The sequence below is a fragment of the Chamaea fasciata genome, unplaced genomic scaffold (assembly GCF_029207755.1).
Source record: "Chamaea fasciata isolate MVZ Bird 193981 ecotype frontalis unplaced genomic scaffold, bChaFas1.0.hap1 SCAF_1, whole genome shotgun sequence".
Classification (NCBI taxonomy): Eukaryota; Metazoa; Chordata; class Aves; order Passeriformes; family Sylviidae; genus Chamaea; species Chamaea fasciata.
The window spans coordinates 110,942,846-110,961,134 of record NW_027094086.1 but is presented as its reverse complement, the minus strand read 5'-3'; the positions used below and the strand labels follow the sequence as shown (position 1 = coordinate 110,961,134).

General features: G+C 43.8%; 1 protein-coding gene across 3 annotated transcripts in view; it reads left to right on the top strand.

Moving 5' to 3' along the window:
- The first annotated feature begins 419 nt into the window (after window positions 1-419).
- POMGNT2 (protein O-linked mannose N-acetylglucosaminyltransferase 2 (beta 1,4-)) overlaps window positions 420-18,289 on the top strand; it is a 31,335-nt gene continuing 13,465 nt past the window's right edge. Inside the window, exons 1-2 of one of the 3 annotated variants that reach the window (XM_066193797.1) lie at window positions 430-496; window positions 2,754-2,885. The gene's annotated coding sequence lies outside the window, so the exon portion shown is untranslated. Of the gene's footprint in view, window positions 497-794; window positions 865-2,753; window positions 2,886-18,289 lie in introns of those variants that run through there. The other 2 variants (XM_066193789.1, XM_066193804.1) reach the window with 2 other exon arrangements.

Here is an 18,289-nt window from a genome sequence, read left to right as displayed (position 1 = left end):
GCAGGTGGGCAACGCAGACGGCTGGGAAAAGCAGAGGGCTCCAGGAAAGCGGTCAGCCGAGGAGGCTGGGCAGCCCGGGGAGAGAGCCGGGGGGAACCCGCCGGGCTGCGGTGGGAGGTGGCACCGTGTGCATGGTGTGCGCGGAACAGCCCCGAGCAGGGCCGGGGGCAGGGTGTGCACTGAACGCGGGGACAGGCTTTGTGCGCTGAACGCAGGGAGAGGAGCGGGGCCACGCTGTGTGCGCTGAACGCGGAGACAGCAGCGGGGACAGGCTGTGCACTGAACGCAGCACGAGGACGCCGGCCCTGAGGGCCCCACGAACTGCAGCCTCCACAATGCCCTTCGCCCGCCCCGGGCATGCGCGGCCGCCGCCCGCGAAGCGCACCCGCCCCGTCCCCGCCCGCCGCCGGGCGGGGACACCGTGAGCGAGGAGGCGGCCGGGGCGGCGGGGCCGGGCCGGGCCGAGCCGAGGGGCGGTCGCTGCCGCGGGCGGCAGGTGAGGCGGTGCGGGGCGGGGGCCGGCCCGGGCTCCCGCAGGGGGCGGTTCGTGTGGGGTCGAGGCGGCTGCCGCCTCCTTCCCGAAGGGAAAGCGAGTGGCGGGGAAGCGGGGGGAGCGGGGCCATGTCCCTGGTGGTCAGCGGTGACCCCACGGCGGGGAGGCGGACAAGCCAGGGAACCCTCCCGGAGCGGGGCTGGCGCCGCGGCCGCGGAAACCTCTGAAGAGCCGGGCAGCGAGCGCGGTCCGGCCCGAGCGCCCGCGGTGAGGGTGAGCGGTGCCTGCTCCTGCAGGGAGCTCTTCAATTACAACTCTGTTAACCTCCCTAGAGGTCAAAGGCGCTGCAGGTTTAAAGCCTACTGGGGCAGGTAAAGATGTAATTATGTTCTCCCGACAGTTTTCCTTGATGGCTGAGTGCCTTGGGACACCACCCCCTAGCCCCCCCGACACCTGTCTTCGGCTTTGAAAGCTTAGCAATGAATTTGCGAGTTTGGCCCCGTTGGATACGGATGCCGGGTTTATCGCGCCCTGCGCCTTTTTAATTACTGCGTGCTGACTAAGCACGGTGGAAAAGTTTCTCTTGCCCGTGTCAGCTCTGGATGCACTGCACATGCATGTTACGAGGGTGGGATCACCGGTGTCGGCTGGGTCCCCTTGCTTCCTTCCAGCCCCCCTCAATTAACCCTGTGTTTAAATAGGCTATGGAGATAAAGGCTCCATGTTTCGAAAAATAAAAAAAATAGGAGAGGCACACTCTGGTGATCAGAATAAGGACTGTATCTGAACAACTGCTCAAGCCGAGGGAACATATCAGTGTTTTCACACCAGTGCCATAGTTGGGTAACTATTGACAAATACTGACTTTTAAACGGTGACTGCTGACTTCGGTAATAAAACAGAAACGGCTCCTTTTAAGAGCAATCTCAAAACGCTTGAACTGATTGATTGGCTTGTTAACTGAAGCCTTGACTTAGCTGAGTAGCAGAAGAGCTCTTATTCTTTGCAAGGACGTTCTCCCTGAAACAAATCTGACTTATGCTAAACACATCAGCTGTATGACAGGGTGTTTATTTTGCAATGTCATTTTCAAATCCGTGGTAGATACCAAATGCGTGAACTAGATACAGGAAAGCTGCCTTGCAGTCTGCTTTTCTGCCAGAGTGCATTTTGAACGGTTTATAATTGCAAGGTGGCAGTTTTACTTGGAGTCTCACTTTTGTGTTTTAATTCGCTGTCATCAAAGCTGGATTTCAGCTTTCAACACTTGTGAAGTGTGCCATGAACATGCACTCTAGGTGCCTGGGTCATGTTTTGGGACTAATTACTTAGAGCCCACTCTTTATTAAGCAATGTGCAAAATGGATTGACTATATGGAAATCTCTTTCCAGTTAAATTTCCAGTCTCCTGAGTTGCACCTCATTGTGAATTTACTGAGGTTTGCTTCAATCATCCGGAAATTGAGTATTCTCATTCTCCTTTTTCTCATCCCCTTTTTCTCACCCCCTTTCTCTTAAAAATTGGTGCTTTAAGGTGTTCCGTAAGTGCTGTGAGTTTAAATGGTTCCCTATGATATCAGCCCCCATTCAGTTGCTGCTCCCCAGAGTTTTTAATGTATTTGGTCTGTGCTCTAACATAGCAAGGTCGTTAGGAGATTTAAAACACACACTAGACTTAGAGATCATCCACGAGTAAAACTATCAAACGATCAGAGCCATGGATGACTTTTCTCAGCAGAAGAAACTGCTTTCTATTTAAAATGGCTTTTCCAGTCGGGGTGTATCTAGGCTGTGAAGGAGTGGATTTTTCTAGGAAGTAGTGGGAGGCAGGAAGAATCATGAAAAAGAAGGTGGCGCAAAGAAGAGCATTAAATCACAGAGGCAGAACCAGATCAGAGGTCCTCAGCTATGCTGATAAAATTTCTTCAAGAGGACAAAGAGTCTTCTCACACTGTGGGACAGTATTTTCTTAGGTTGAGTCCCAGGGTGGTTGCAGAATTCAGTGTTTACTTTGAGAGGTAGAGGGTCTGTGGGTCCACAAAAGTCAGGGAAGAGTGGGCTAGGAAGGGTCAGTGGAGTTTTGGGGAAGATGAGTGATGCTTCCCCTGTTTTGCTGACTGCCTTCCTGGGGATGCCAGCGGCTCTCCCTAAGGAACTTTGCACCATTGGCACAGAGCACTGACTGAGGGTTAGCATTTGTTGATGGTTCTGGTGTGCTGGATGAAGGCATGACATGGGACCCTCCTCCTTCTCATTTTAGGTCTTCCTCGCCTTTCCTTCACCTTCTGTGGTAGAACGTGTTCCCTTCTTCTCCATCAGCACTCCACCTACTCCAACACCACTTTGCCACCTTCCCTACACAAGTGTTTCTCCCTGTCCGGGAAGCCAACTGGTAGGTGTGAGGGGCTGGAAGAAAGCAGGTTTCTTTCTCTGCCTTCCAACTATGCAGATTGTGCCTGGTGGCACGGGCAGGGGAGAGAGGGCCGCTCACAGCTGGTCGTGCCAGACAGTGCCCGGCTCCACCTGCGTTTGGCGCAGCTGAGCGGGTCACTGAGCTCCGCACGGGGGAGGCTCAGCTGCCAGTGTTCAAAGCCAATTACTGGACGCAGTCTGTGTATGACAGGCTTCAGTTTCATTATCTGCCTCCCAGGAGTATCGAGCTGTGCGGCTCACCTTTGCAGAGATCAGAGTCTCCTCTGTGATGTTATTAGGTGTTTTTAAAAATAGCTTCATCAATCCACTTTAAAAGAGCTGGTCTGCTCTGATAACAGTGCCTGCTGGTTCTTTTCCAGATAAGGAACTTGTCACTTTTCCTGCTGTCATACATGCAGCTTCTGCCCTATTTAGAATACAGTATAAAAAAAGACTACAAAATAACCACCAGTCTTAAGTAAAGATTTATGTATTTAGTTTAGGAACAACTCAACACTCCTTACTTAACTGCTTTGGACAGTATTGGCTTATGAGGAAGTTAGGGTCAAGCAAATACAGAGTTGAAGATAATAATTTCATATACCGGTGTCTTGAGGAAATCTTCATGATAATGTCTCTTATATAACAAAATGACAACAGGCCAAAGATACTTTTTTTTTTTTATTCTGTCCCAATTAGTAATTCATTAGCTTTAAAAAGAATCTGAAATACAATGTTGTTTATGTATGTGTATCATCTATACAATGGTGGGAAGGAACCAGATGAAATAGTGTAAAACCAATTTCAGTCTCTTTTGGGGGTCTGAAAAGAGGTTCCCAGCAGTATCATGAGGACACTGCAATTACAGGACATACCTAGTAATTCATTCTATAATGGTGTATGCAGGAGTAGTGTTCTAATTTACACATTTCTTTGATGTTTTGTGAGCAGATGGCATTTTTAAAAAGGTCTATTAATTCTGTGGGAATTTGGTAATGCCTGATTGCTGGGGGATCAGAAAAGGGTAGTAGTCAAAGTGAGACTCCGGACTTCTCTGGTCTCAAAAGAGAGACACCCTCTACAGCCTCATTTTAAAGCTACTATCCTTTTAGAAATCCTTGCTTAAGAATAGTCACCAGTGCCCTCAGCATAAATTTGGAACTTGTTGATTGGTCTTCATTAATTGGACTGTTCTCCATGAAGCAGTCACTTGTTATTACATGTAAAAGGTACTGGGCAATTGTGGCTTATTGTGGGACACGGCACACTGTGGATTTTCATGGGAAAGCCCTTTACTCTTTCCCTTTTTCTCATTTGCTTCATGGTTCCTTTCCTTTCATTTTTCCTTTATGTGTTTCTGTCTCTTTCTTCACACCTTTGACTTTGTTCGTGTACTTCAGGCACCTGCCTAAAGCGTTTGCAGCACAGGGCCTAAGTGCCTATTTGCACTGTGACGTCAAAGGATCACATTTTGAAATTACAACTTTTCCTTTGAACAAGAAGAAAAAAAGGTTCCTGGTTGCTATGGTGATGAACACTATATAAATGCCTATAAATAAATAAAGTAAACAGCTGATTCATGGACTTTGCTTTACACTATTTTTTGCCTTTCTAATGAGATGTAATTAAATATCAGAATGGGAGGAAGTGGCTTTCTATCAATTTTATTAAATACATGTTGTGCCTTCTCTTTTACAGTATTTCTGCTGAGAATGATTAAATAGTAAGATGTGTATTTTTCTCTCTGTAGGAAGTTGATGGTTTGAAAAATCATGGTCTAGTATTTATAGAAAAAACTTTTAGATGCCAAAAGGCAGTCCAGTAAAAAGGTGGTGTCCATTTTCAGTTTAATCAGAACATACATTTTGAGCTAAATGCTCTTTTTTCTAATCTCTAAGAGACCATTATAGCTGTTAAAACATTTAAGTTCCAGTCAAAAATGTCTATAAATGTAATTATGTTCTTCTGCAGTATTTGAAACCCCACTGGTGCGCAACAACAAACTTGAAAATGTCACTGACTTTTTCTTTTATGTCAAAATAACAAAGGCACGGTGAAAAATCCTATATTCCTTGTTGAAGTTCGAGGAGGAGGGGAGAATTGGTTTTTTCATAAGCCTTTTGTTCTCAGGCCTGTGATGGAAAAGTAACTTTCTCTCTGTGCTAAAGGTGATAATTGTAAAATGGATTGGATGGAGACAATAAACTGGAGTAATCCCACACATGGGTGTTTCTCACTGAGGAAATGGGTGCACTTTGATTAACAGCAGAGGAGAGTCTATAAAGGAAAGAGCTGTCCTTAGGGGAAGGGAAAAAGGTATGTGTGATATACAGAACTACTCCTTGGTTAAAGGATCAGTCTGGTTTCTTGGTGGAAATTGATTTTACCACACTGGTCTGAAGAGAGATTTCTTCAGCTCTGAGCTGTGGAGTGCAGCTTGTGCACTGACAGGGAGTAGATCTGCTTTCCACCAGTCACAGCTTTGTACTCAAAGCAACTGTCAGATTTCCAAAGGACTTGGAGCACTATCCTGTCCTATTAAGCAATGATAAAATAACACCACATCCTTCACTGTCTTCCTTCCTCCTGTGCATTCAGATTCATATCTGTTTGCTTTACCAGTTAAAAATATATTTGACTAAATACCTTTTACTTCCAAGTGTGGGTAATTGGGAGTATGAGGACACATGTTGGTTTTTTGCCGTTACACACACATACTTCCCACAGAGCAAAAGATGTATCTGCACACAGCTGTTGAAGGCAGGGACAGAACAGGAGCAAGGAATGGTGTCCCTGAGGGTCTCACTTGAGCAGTGACAGCCTGCTCTAGTTTGATTTACATTTCATAGGCCTGTCACTTTTGTCACAGCTGAGCTGCTACTGGGGCCAGGCTCATGGTGCTGACCTGAAGAACAGTGACAGCATCAGTGGAATAGCCATAGAACTGCTTCTGAACATGGTGTTTTCTGCCATGGGACTGTGGTCATCTCTCAGAGGGTGGCACAGTGTCCCCAGCCTTGACCCTGTGCCCACCACGGCACTGTTTCATGTGGGCCTGAGGCTGGAGCAGGTTGTGGCTGCTGGAATGGGATTTGTACTTCACCTGTATCAAAGGCAGTTTTACCTGGATTGAGGGTACGTCTGTACAGTCAGTGTTTGACCTGCATGACTGACAGTGGACAAGGCAATCCAAGGTCTCTCCTAAAAGAGTCGCTGCAGAGGCTGATGAGGTTTGTAGGCAGCCTGAACCCAAACAGAATCTGCTGCCTGCCAGAGCAACAAGGAGATGGGAAGGATGGCAAACAGGCAGTCTTGAATGTGCTTCGAGTTTGCAGCTACTCCCAGGGCTAACCACATGATTTTGGAGTTCCTGGAGACCAGGCTGGTGCTGGAGCGAGACCAGGCTCCAGAGTCATTGACAGAATTTTCTCAATTGAAAAGCAGCATTGTTAGTAGTGCATAATGCCTTTAATGGAGAGGCATCTTTATTTAGAAGTCTTTTCTTTGGGGAGGAGGATAAAATATGCATATAGATATTAATGACAGGACAAACTGTTGAGGACGAGCTAGAGCTGTTGTGTATCTCCTTTTCTGGCATGGTTGGGACAAAGGGTGAAACAGTGAATATACCAGATTTTTTTTCCATTCCTCGGAAGCTCTGCTTATGTGTGGTTAGGATTTTTTTTCTGTCAGAATTTTTTTAATAGATTGATATGATCCAGGACCATCTGGTGGAATTTGCTGTTGTCACATCTAGGTTTTCTGATGTATTGCCTGTCAAGTTATGTTGTATGTTCAGATGAATTTCTCATATGATCCACTGACAGCTACTGACAGCCCTGAGATGGGAAGTTGGAAGCCTGGGGGGAAGAACAGAGGGGCAGAGCTAGCTTTAAAAATGTAACTTTGATTGGTGGACTTTTATTTCTGGTATTTATGGTGACTTTTTTTTGTGAAGAAAGGTGAATGAGTGAACTTTAAACCAAGTGCACCTAAAGTACTGTAATTTTACTTGGAACGTCTCAGAAGTCTGCCTGTAGTTTTGTTGTTGATTTTTTTTTTTCTTTGACGTTGGGCTCCTTAGTCTTTCTCTTTCCTTAAATCTCCATCTGTAGACAATCTCACATCTACTTGAATTGCAGCCTTTTCTTCATCCTTTACTCCTCAGTCCTTATCCATTTCCTCTTTAGAAAAATCTCCAAATATTTTTGTATTTGTTAGGATACCATTAGGTATCCTAATAATCATGGTATCTCATTGTGCTAATCCTAAATCCTAATATGATGATAATTCTGTAGTAAAATGAACTTAGATTTTTGACAAATTCACATTAACCTTTGCAGGCAGATGATATGCATAAAAGCAATAAGCAACTCTGAAATAAGTACAGTAGTTCTTTTCTTGCTGGTATAATACTTAAATAATTAATTAAAGTACATGGGTTTTGATGTAGAGGTTCACAGTGCAATTGCATTTCCTCACACACTGACGAAGGTAATTCTCTACTTTGTAAACCAGAATCCAAACAAGCCATAAGCACTTCCATTTTGTTCTTCCATTTTTTTTTTTCTGCCATAATTTGAAGCTCCAATAGTAGCAAGTACCCGCTGGTGACAAGATAAATTTTACAACTTGTTGTCATTCATCATTTTTCAGTTGGCTAGATCAGAAAAGAAGCAATTTGTGTTTGAACTTTAAAGGTTTTTAGTTTATATAGTACTGGTAGAAAGCATAGTACAGGTATTTCTGAATGGGTTGGGGGGAAGCCTGTATGTAGACAGAGGTGGGATTGCACTGCAAAGGCATGTCCGGGTGTGGCTCTAGACAAAGACTCCCCTCCCTTCTCTCTCAAAGCTGTCTTGGTTACATCAGGTCTCCTGCTCATTACATCCTGCCTAAATGTTGGTGAAGCTGGAAGTCACCCTTGAAAAGGAAAAGGCTTTCTTCTGTGGGAATTTGAATATTAAGATGACAGTCCCCAGGCCCAGGGGACTCTTGCTGAGGAAGAAGCTGGAAAGCATTTACTTGCCTGTAGTTACTCCTGTGAGTCTTTGATGCTGCTTTCTGATCTGGGCACTGTGAGTGCCTGTCTGTAGCAGTAGAGAGAGATGTTGTATTAAGCTGACCAGACCAGCAGAACCTGAATATAGGGATGGCTGTTGTGTACTCCAGTCTTGTTCCATCCTTTTAGAGTATCAGAAAAGGAGACTTTGAAATCATCCCACTCCTGTGCTGTCATAGGAGAGAGATTGGGTATGCAAGGGTCAGTGTAAAGATGCAGCAGCTCTCCGTGGTGGTGGTCTGTGTTGGATGGAGCACTGTTTTCATACTGCTCAGGCATCAGCTCAGCTATTTTCAGAAGTGGAGTTTGAAGAAAGCCCCATAGATGGAATATGGCCAAATCCTCTGCCTGTGACATGTTTGATAGCAATGCAGAGTGGCAAAGCTGGTCTTCAGTCCTTAACTGCATTAAATTAACTCTATGCAGGCTTGCTGAGAAAAGGGTAATGAAGCAGGTCCAAAATGGGGTGTGTGCACTCAAGCACATGCAGTGGGCTTAATGCTCTAGGCAGCATTCCTGCAGGCATGTGGCTCAGGGGCAGCCAGGTCATGGAGCACACTGTGATGTTTGTGAAATGTATTGCAGACCACAGGTGCAGCCAAAATCACTTAGCCAGGCATAAAAGAGAAAGTCAGTTAGGAGGGAGAGCAATCCCATCAGGAGAAGCTTGGGAGAGGAGCTAGATGCAGTCTGGCATAAAGCTGGCTGTGGAGGATGTGTTCCAGTCGGTAGCCTCTCAAGACCTGCCTGAGCCCACTGTGGCAAAAATTCAGCTTCTGGTGATGGCGGCTGATGAGGGATGGATTGTGTTGTCTCAGGTAGAGGCAGCATCTGAATGGGTCTGCAGCGTAACTGGCTTTGTGCAGTCTTCATCTTTACTTCATGTAATGAAGAGGTGGGAGGGTGGAGATTACTTGAACCACCTGGCTAGAGACAGAATGTAATTTATCAGAGTTCCTTTGTCTGAAGAAGTGCGCTGCCCATATATAATTCAGAAACGTGTTAAAAAATAGGGAGCTGTTGTCTTTTAAAATCAATGAGCACTCGAGTCCATTGGTTTAAAATCTTGCAATATGTCTAAAATGAACCATGAAAGTGTGTATAAATAGTACTGACGAAACTAAGCCCTTCAGAAACTCAGAATAATGTGTATTTTCCACGTTTAGACTGAAATACCTGGAGCTGCACATGGATTTATCCTTGTCAGTTCTTCTGAAATCACATTTAATAGAGATGTTCTTCACAGATGTGATCTGTAAACAGATTTTTTTGTTTCTTTCTTTTGCAGTAAATATTGCTTCCCCCATATTTTGGGGTTTTTTTGCTTCTTCAAGTTTTTTTTTTCTCCTGATTTAAACCTGATGTCATGCTATAGTTAAATTATCAGAGAGGGACAGTGATATCAGTGTCCTCTGCCTTGTTGTAAAAAAATCTGTATTTTTGTTTTCTGCAGTGTATTGAGAGTAAGATAAACGAGCAGGGTGTTGCCATCCCTTATCACAGTCAGAATGATAAATGACATGTCCTGGAAAGTTTAAAGATGTGTAAGAATGCAAATCCTTGGCCCACAAGGATGTGTGTTTGAAAGTGCTGATCCAGCCAGGAATTAGGCACATCCTTAAATCGAAGCAGAAGCGTTGCTTCCATTGGGTATATATTCCTGGCACCATGCTGTGTGGGGTAAGCAGAGCTCATTCTGTGAAAGGAGGTTTGACTTGTTTGAGTGGCTTGAAGTGGGCTAAGAAAATGAGCCTTTTCCTGTCCCCTTGAAGAGCAGTCTGAGAGTAGTGCAGGTTTAGGTGTTCTGTGTTACTGTCCTTGACTCAACAGTGTGAACTGATGTAGGTGGGAATCCTGATCGTTTGATACCTTAGAGTGCATCCCTCCACTTCTCACTTTTCACACTCTGCCCGTGTCTGCTAGCCATGAGCAGAGAGCCTTGTTTGTAGCAGGTGGTACAGCACCGCAGCACCTCAGGCTAGAAGGTGGAAGCACTAGAAGAGGCTGAGGATATTACATGGGAGTGCACAACTTTTCCTCCCTAGCAAACAGGGAAATATGTAGAAATTTTCAATAATTCACAACTCAGCCAGGAGGGCCAAACATGTCCTGGGTACATCAGGCACAGCATCGCCAGCCGGGCAAGGGAGGGGATTGTCCCGCTCTGCTCTGAGCTGGGGTGGCCTCACTTCGAGTGCTGGGGGCAGGTTTGGGAGCCACAATATAAAGAAGACATTAAACCATTTAGAGAATGTCCAGAGAAGGGCAGCAAGGATGATGAAGGGTCTGGAAGGGAAGCCTGGTGAGGAGTGGCTGAGGTCACTTGGTTTGTTCAGCCTGGAGGAGACTGAGGGGAGACCTCATTGTGGTCTTCAACATCCTCATGAAGAGAAAAGAAGGGGCAGCTACAGATCTCTTCACTCTTATGACCAGTGACAGGACCCAAGGAAATGGCATGAAGCTGAGTCAGAGAATGTTCAGTTTGGATATCAGGAAAAAGTTTTTCACCCAACAGTGGCTGAACACTGGAAGAGGCTCCACAGGGAAGTGGTCACAGCACCAAGCCTGACAGAGTTCAAGAAGCATTTGGACAATGCTCTGGGGCATAAGGTGATTCTTGAGATGTTCTACATGGGACCTGGAGTTGGACTCGATCCTGATAGGTCCCTTCCAACTCACCATATTCTGTGATTCTGTGATTTCTCTATCTGGTTCTTTTTCTGGTTGTCCTTTAGTGGAAGTACTCTTTTTGTCTCTGTTTTCTTTCCTCCCCTGTAGTTTGTTTTCATGCCAGGTTTCTTGCTTCTTTGTATTTAATGTCATGTGTGCTTTCTGAGGATGCAATGTATTCTCTGCTCTGGTTGCTGTCCACATATTCCTGGTAGTGTGAAGTCATCTATTTCTTTCCTCATGGATTTGAGCTAGCTTTCTAACTGGGAGGTGATCTATCATTTTCGTGTACAGATGGAAGTGTTTTTATTTGGGTTTTTTTGGTACTGAATTAGATGCCATCCCTCTTGTATCCTTCAGACTCTAAAAGAGAGATGGAGGCTGAGTTTTCCTGATGCACTGATTTTATAGCATCAGTTTCACTGAATTACCACCAGCTGATCCAACAGCATTGTGGCTGGCACTGAAATTCTCACGTTCTTCTCCTGTGTTTTAAGTGATTTTATTTACTTCATACAGTGCAATGAGGTCTCAAGCTCATGACTGGAAATTTCTTGGTGTTTTATTGATAAATACAGATCAGAAAGATAATCTCCCTGTCTGGTGGGTTTTTTTTTTTTTTTTTTTTTTTTTTTTTTTTTTTTTTTTTTCCCTAGAGTAGTCTTTGAAGGTTGCACATTCTTCTGTTGTACATCCTTTGTCCAAGTGTGTCCTTTTTGTTCTCTATTCCCCTCCTACTTGTTTCTTCTCTTCCTTCCCTTTATTTTAGTCCTAGATCTTCTTTATTCTTTTGGGTTGTTTTGTTCAGGTTTGAGAAGAGACACACCTGAGTTAAAGTATAGTTGGCGATTCAGAGTTAACTTGGAAGCTTTCCTTACAACTGCCATGTAAGCCAAGAGCACAGTAATTCACCCCTTCATCTCTTCAAACTTTTCCCAGCGTCAACTGAAAAGTTTCACAAACTTTTCACATCCTGCCTCCAGCTTTCGTTGCTTTTTGACCATCCTGTGTTCCAAAGCTTGCTTTGTCATACCTGTGAGAGGCTGTGCTGCACAATTCTCTCATCCAAACCAACTGATGTTTCCCTTTTCCATTGTGAAGTGTTTCACCTTTTCCTTTCAAAACACACATGCAAGTGTTCTGCTCTCTTCTGGCCTTTGACTCTGCCTTATAAAACTGCAACAGAGATCTAGGTACTCACTGGCAGCTGGACTTCTCTGCTCAGTTGCATCCAGGAGCCCCTTCTTCAGCTGCTAGATGTTCTGAAGGCCACATGTGTATAAAAAGGGACCAAGGGGCATTTTTGATATTAAATAAGGATTTCTTGGTTCTTGTGTGGAGGTGGCATGTATGGAGCTTGGGGCTAAAGATGAGAGGAATAAGAGTTTATTTGATAACAGAAGGGGTTTCTCGTATTTATGAAGAAATAGTTTTGGTACCACGCAGCTTACTTGCCAAAGTTCAGCTGAGAAAATGTTATTCTCAGTGAAAACGGATCATGTGTTTTCAGTTGCAAAGATTTCTTTGTATATGGTGTTAATTGCCTTTCCATCTTTTTACTGCTTTACCTTAGCAATTTGATTACACATGTATTTTTGCCCTTGAGAGACAGTGGGTGTGATAAAATCTCTGTTTTAAACTGTTATCATGTATTAGCAGAGAAAGATGTCTCTAGAGTCTGATCTGCTGGCGTCCTTGTTGCTCAAGAAGCAAAGAGCAGCTGAATTAGGGAATTTGAGTCCTTGACTGGAAGTCCTTGTTGTGTAAATTTGGCATAGGCTACTTCTGTTTCAGAGAACCATCTCTTTCTTCAGCTTTGAGCTGTGTATTAGGACCATGCTTAAATGACATCAAGAAACTCTGATGGGTTTCTTGGTTGTGCTCTATGTACCCCTTGTATAAAGTCGGCTTGCACATGGATCTTTCTTATTCATCTAGTTATGTTCTCTGATAGTAAACCATACAGGTTTATAAAGATTCCTCTTGTGAAGTCTTATGGATAATACTGAAAGGTAATCATTGCTCTCCCTTCTCAGAGCTTCTAAACTAGACTGTTTCGGATGTTTCTGCTACATTCTTCTCAAAGCCATGCTGTGAGCTTTTAATGTCTTTTAGGGATTAAATTTCGCCCATTATGTTTTAGGGCTCAATTTTGCGTATTCTTTGATGAGTAAAACTTACTCTTGGCAGTTCAGTTCTCTTCACTGGTGTACTAATGTGAATGTTTTGTTCTAAGAGTGGTATTCAACTGAGAGTTTAGACCTTGGTGTCTTTAAGCTCAGAGACTTGTGTAGTTTTAAGCTGTTTGTGACTTTTGAATCACATTTTGACCAATTAAATACTTAAGCACAGTCTATGTAACATACCTTGGAAATGCCTTGAAGGAATTTGAAATCAACTGCCTCTGTCCCTTCTTCTGTCCCAGTGAAAAAAAACCCCAAAACAACAAACCTCTTCTGAGTTTGTGTGTAGGGACTGCACTCCCCCTACAGAAGAGGAATGCACTGTGTATTGTCAATGATTCCCTGAATGTGATGGAGTTTTGCATGTGCTTCTGGCAAGCAGACAGTCAGATGTAGTTAGGGAATGACCACAGTCCATCACACGAAGTACTCACTGATAAGCCTTTGATGCATTGGAAATGAGTGAGTTATGAATTGCTTTGTGTCTTACTTTGCTGTTGTTTTCCCCTCTCCCAGCTGGCCACATGTAATGTAAATTGAGTGGGATGGTGGTGGATTGTGAATTGAAATCCCTTTGCACTGGAAAATTAGTTTCCCTGAGCAGATGAGGCTTTCATCTGTAGCTATGTGGACAAAAAGCTCTCTCCAGAAAGGTGTGTGACAGCGCTTTCATGACCTCTTTTTTTGCACTGACTCAACCGTATCATAAACTCACTTTTGTGAGCCATGCCAGACTCAGGGTGTTCCTGCTGTTGTCATTGATTTCAATTTTAATTTCAATATATTCCAGCCTATCTTTCACAATGGATAAGGAGGAGTGGCAGGAGGAAGGAGGAGGAGCAGTGAAAAATAAAAAGGTTCACAAAGATTAATTTGCTGTGTAATTTTCTCTTAGAAGGAGGGAGAGACACACCTGGGAAAATAGGTTATCAGACCTCTAGGCACACAGATGAAATACTGCCGTTTCTGGGAGACACTGTGGTGTTGCACTGTGGCAGTCACTTACTCAGCACTAAAACTATATGACCAGATTCATTTTGAGGAGGCACGATGTGGTTTTCACTGTGTGTCTGCATTTTTACTGCCTTTAGCTAAGTTAGGGCCCTTGGTGCTTATCACTTTTTAATGATTCGTTCTTACCTCTGCTCCTTGCTTCTGGCTGTTTGTTCTTTACTACTTAGGTTGTTACTCATGTTCATGTAGAGACCTGAGAGTTAATAGAAAATAAAGACTGGAGTTGCTCTCACCTTCCCGTCTCCTGTAAGGTTGCCTGGAACAGTTCCACACATATTTATATATGGCTTTGCAGTATCTTGGCTTCTGACTCTGCTATCGTTGTGTCAAAGTATAAAGCTAAAGCTGGGAAGTTAGCAACTTATTGAAATTAATTTCTTTGGATTTCTAAAATCACTGATTCATCACCTTTTAATGTGGGTATAAACACAGAAGAAATATGTAGTCTGTCTTAATTGTAATCTTTCATATGAATTTTGCAACAGTCATACATATGTATTATATATAAATATATATATATACTTAGCACCGAGGTCACAAGACAAGCTATTATACACAAAGTTCTCTAGTCCTTGCTTAATTTATGTGCATGTATTGTCCCACTGGAACTCAGGACTCTTGTATACATGCTTATTTTTAAGCCTTAAATATATTGAATCAAATGAGAGAAGAGGGTTTTTATTTCAGGATATTTTGGGCTTTAATTTGGTTCATCACCTCGACGGTAAAGAAATGGTGGTTATTTTGTGTAACTCTAAGTCACTCAGCAAGATGGTTGTTTTCTAGTCAGTCCTTAGTCCCTGACTTCCATGCTTTCTTATTTCACATGCTTGCTGCAGTAACACAGGTGCAGATTTGGGTCTTCATAGTTGCAAGCGAAGCTTTTTGTGCTGTAGCTTTAATCCCTTTGCCTGGAAAGAGGGGTTGGCTACCTCAGCAGATTGTTCCTGTCAGCCTTCAGGTTAGATTATAAGCACATCATTCTGCTACAGAAGGGGTCAAGCAGGATGAGCCAAGGCAGGAAGGTTGTAAATGATTTCTATCTCTGACCTCTCCAGACTTGGGATAGGATTCACTGCCTATGGCAAATGCATATGTATATTTTAGTCTTGTCTTCAAGGTCACAAGCACTTCCTCTTTCAGGTTGCTGGGTGTGACAGCATTCTTGGGAATGCTTCGCTAGTGAGAGAGTTCAGCCCTGCTCCAACCCTCCCTGTGCAAGGTGGCTTCTCTAGGGAACGTCTGCATCAATGCCAGCAGAAGCCTAGAGATGGAAAAGCACATCCTGATGTAGGAAGCTGTCTGGAGGGCCCTTGATGTCTGGAAATACTCTGTAAAGTTGCTGAAAGACCACTCTATTCTTGGCACTGCAAATATCAGCACGTGGATCCAGAGCTGTACAAAATGAATGAGGGCAGATGTTTTTAACTGGAGCTGTCTTAAACAGCAGTTGGTTTATGGGGCTGATGCTGCTCTTCGCTCAGTGACAGTCAGGTTACACTTCAGTTATTTGAAGGAATTCTCATTGCCAAAGACTTGACTCAGCATTTGATGGAACAAGAAGCAGCAGATCTTGCTGGTGGGAAGGAAGGGAACCGACGTGAGCTGCTGTGGCAGGGTTGGATGAGGAATCTCCCATAATCTAAAGGTCACAGGTGAATAGCAACTGTGCCACTAGTTTTGCAGATGTTCCTCTTTCAACGGGTACTTCCTGCTTTTTCTCTGAAACTTTCATCTTCTTGTGTGTATTGAATGTCATATTGTCTCTTTATGGGGGTGTTAAAACCTCCACACAAGTGGGTCACAAGGAGGGCTTTTAGAGAAATGATACATTGATTTATTGGTGGAGGAAAACGGGGCAAAAATTAACCACCTTGGTTTTTATTAGTATTCAGATAAATACAACAGCAAGTCTAATACAAAAATTTCCCATTAGGTCAAGCTTGGACTTCTTCCTCTTGCTGCTGTGCCCTTGATAAATATGCCTAGATTCAATAGTCTTTCCATGAATTTTAAAGCTGCTGAGGGCATGAAGAAGCTCTTCTTAGGTATTGAACTGTAAATGGTTGCATATGACACCTGGAGGAGTTGAAATGGGCTTTTACAATTAATTCAGTGTATTCATCACACTTCCCCTATTGTGTGCAGCGGTTCATGGTGAAGCTGAGAAAGATGATTCATTTGCTTTCTTCTCCCTCATGTCAGTAGCAGCAGTAGCCCTCAGAGCAACAGTAAATGCCTGGCCTGCAGCCATGTGTTACTACTTCTCTTCTGGGCCTTCTGATGATACTGTAATCAGATGAAGGAGGAGGTAAGAATTTATCTTTTCCATGGGGAATATCAGATTGGGATTTTTAAGTACTAATCAAAACCCAGTTGTCAGGATATTTTTTTAATTGGCCAGCAGATAATTTTCAGTCCTATGGCTGAAAGTGGTGGGGTTTTTTTTGTTTTGTTTTGTTTTGTTTTTTTAATTTAACCTCCTGTGTAAGTTATTTTATGGTTTGTGAGACCTAATGCTCTGCTCTGAAATTTCATGTGACTGACGCTGGGATGTGCTCCCCACCCAGAACACGGATGTTTTGTGCTCCTTTATCATTAGTCTAAAAGGTTACACTACAGGGAGGTATCCTGTGGTACTGTGCTCCTGTCTGTTGTTAATACTACACTGCTATCCAAGGAATAGGGTTGGGTCAGATGCTGCCTGCACCCTTTAAATGAGGGTGAGTTGTACGAGTGTGGCTGAAGGGGGCGTTGGAGGCAAGACAAGCAGTTTGCAATTATGGGACTCAAAATGGCAGCAAACCATTTTATTTCCCCTGATTTGATTTAGATTCTCCTTTAGCTTGGCTCTGAACTATTTTCCTGTCATGCTGCTGTTCTAGCTACTTCCAGGCATTTGTCAGACTGGATAATTGAAACACATGCTCCAGCTTGGATCGAAACTGCTGTTTTGATCAAGACTGTAGATGCTGTTACTGCTTCCTTGTGGAGTTCTTTCCATGACTTTGGTTTGTAGGTTTGGATTCTCAAGGTTTTTAAGAAAGCACAAAGTTTCTGAACATAAAAAAAGTGGAAGGTTAGAACAAAGGTGACTTCAGGCACCAGTCCTATCATAGAATATTCTGAGTCGGAAGGCACCCATAAAAGACCATCCAAGTCCTGGACCTCGATCCTTGAAGCCCTCCTGTAATTCTGCTTGTGAACTGAGATGTTCTCATCAGTTCTGGAACAACTGCAGCCCACTTGCATAATGCAGTGAAGGCAGTCAAATTCTTGGACATCTTAAGCCCTATCCTTTGCATACTTCCACATAGTAGTTATCTGTTCACCCCTGTAGATCTGTCTGAAAGCCTGTCAGTTCCTGAAGAGCAAGTTTTGTATTTCTGTTATATCTATTCTTTTCCATACCTTGGCACCCCTATGGTGTTCACATTCAGGGATGTTTTTCCTTTCAATAGCTATATTTTGCTGTGATATTAACATCTTAATTTCCTAAGACATCTGTGAGACTTGCTGGTTATGACTACCCTGTTTGTCTCAACAGACAGGAAAAGAGGTTCTCTTCCTTTTCCTCCAAAATTCCCAGGACAAGTCATTCTGACAGGACCTCCAACTTGAGGCTAAATTGTGGTTCCAGGAGGGGGTTTCCAGGCATGCGAGAGGCCCCTGGACCTTCTGCCCAGCAAGTGTGGTGGGAATAAAAGATGGGAGGAAGGTGTGTGGGGAGCAGAGTGTGTCGGGCTTGTGGCTACTCCTCCAGCAGCTCTTTAAGAGCAGCAGTGACTAAGCTGGTAACTTATTCCTCTCTGTCTTTTACCATGTTGATTCTGTCACTTGTGGTTTTGAAGGCCCCAGCTTCTGTCTTGAGCCCTGAAGTCCATGAATACAACCTTGGAATACACAAGAGGTTTTGATTGTTGGTAGATTTTTGGCAGGAAGCTACTCCCATATTAATGGATACTGGTGTGGTGCATCCCACCCAGATTCCACTGACAGGTTCAGTCCTTTTGTCTGTAAAATAGGAGTTGTGTTTCTTCAGGTGAGGTTGTGGCTTAATATTGAGAGAGGGCAGATGATCTTCCTGCTCCCTGGGCAAAACCAGTTAACAAATAGCAACTGTGGGAAGCACCAAGGTGAGGCCATACCAGGGATCTCAGAGGGAATGTGTTACCCTTGGTTTCTCATGTCAGTCTTGCTGAACATCATTGACTTACCAAACTGCTCTTATGAGCGTGAATTATCTCAGATTCCCTTGCAGACACATTGGCACTGATTCAATTTGCAGGTGCGCAGTTGGCAAAGCTGTAGGAGAGGGAATTGATTTATCTCTGTCACCCTGCTGACCTGTCATTACTGATGGCAAAATGGAAACTTGGAAGAGCACAAGTGACATCTAACTTGAATCAGAACAGCTACCAAAGCCATCTCCTGCCTTGGGAACTGGCAGGTGAC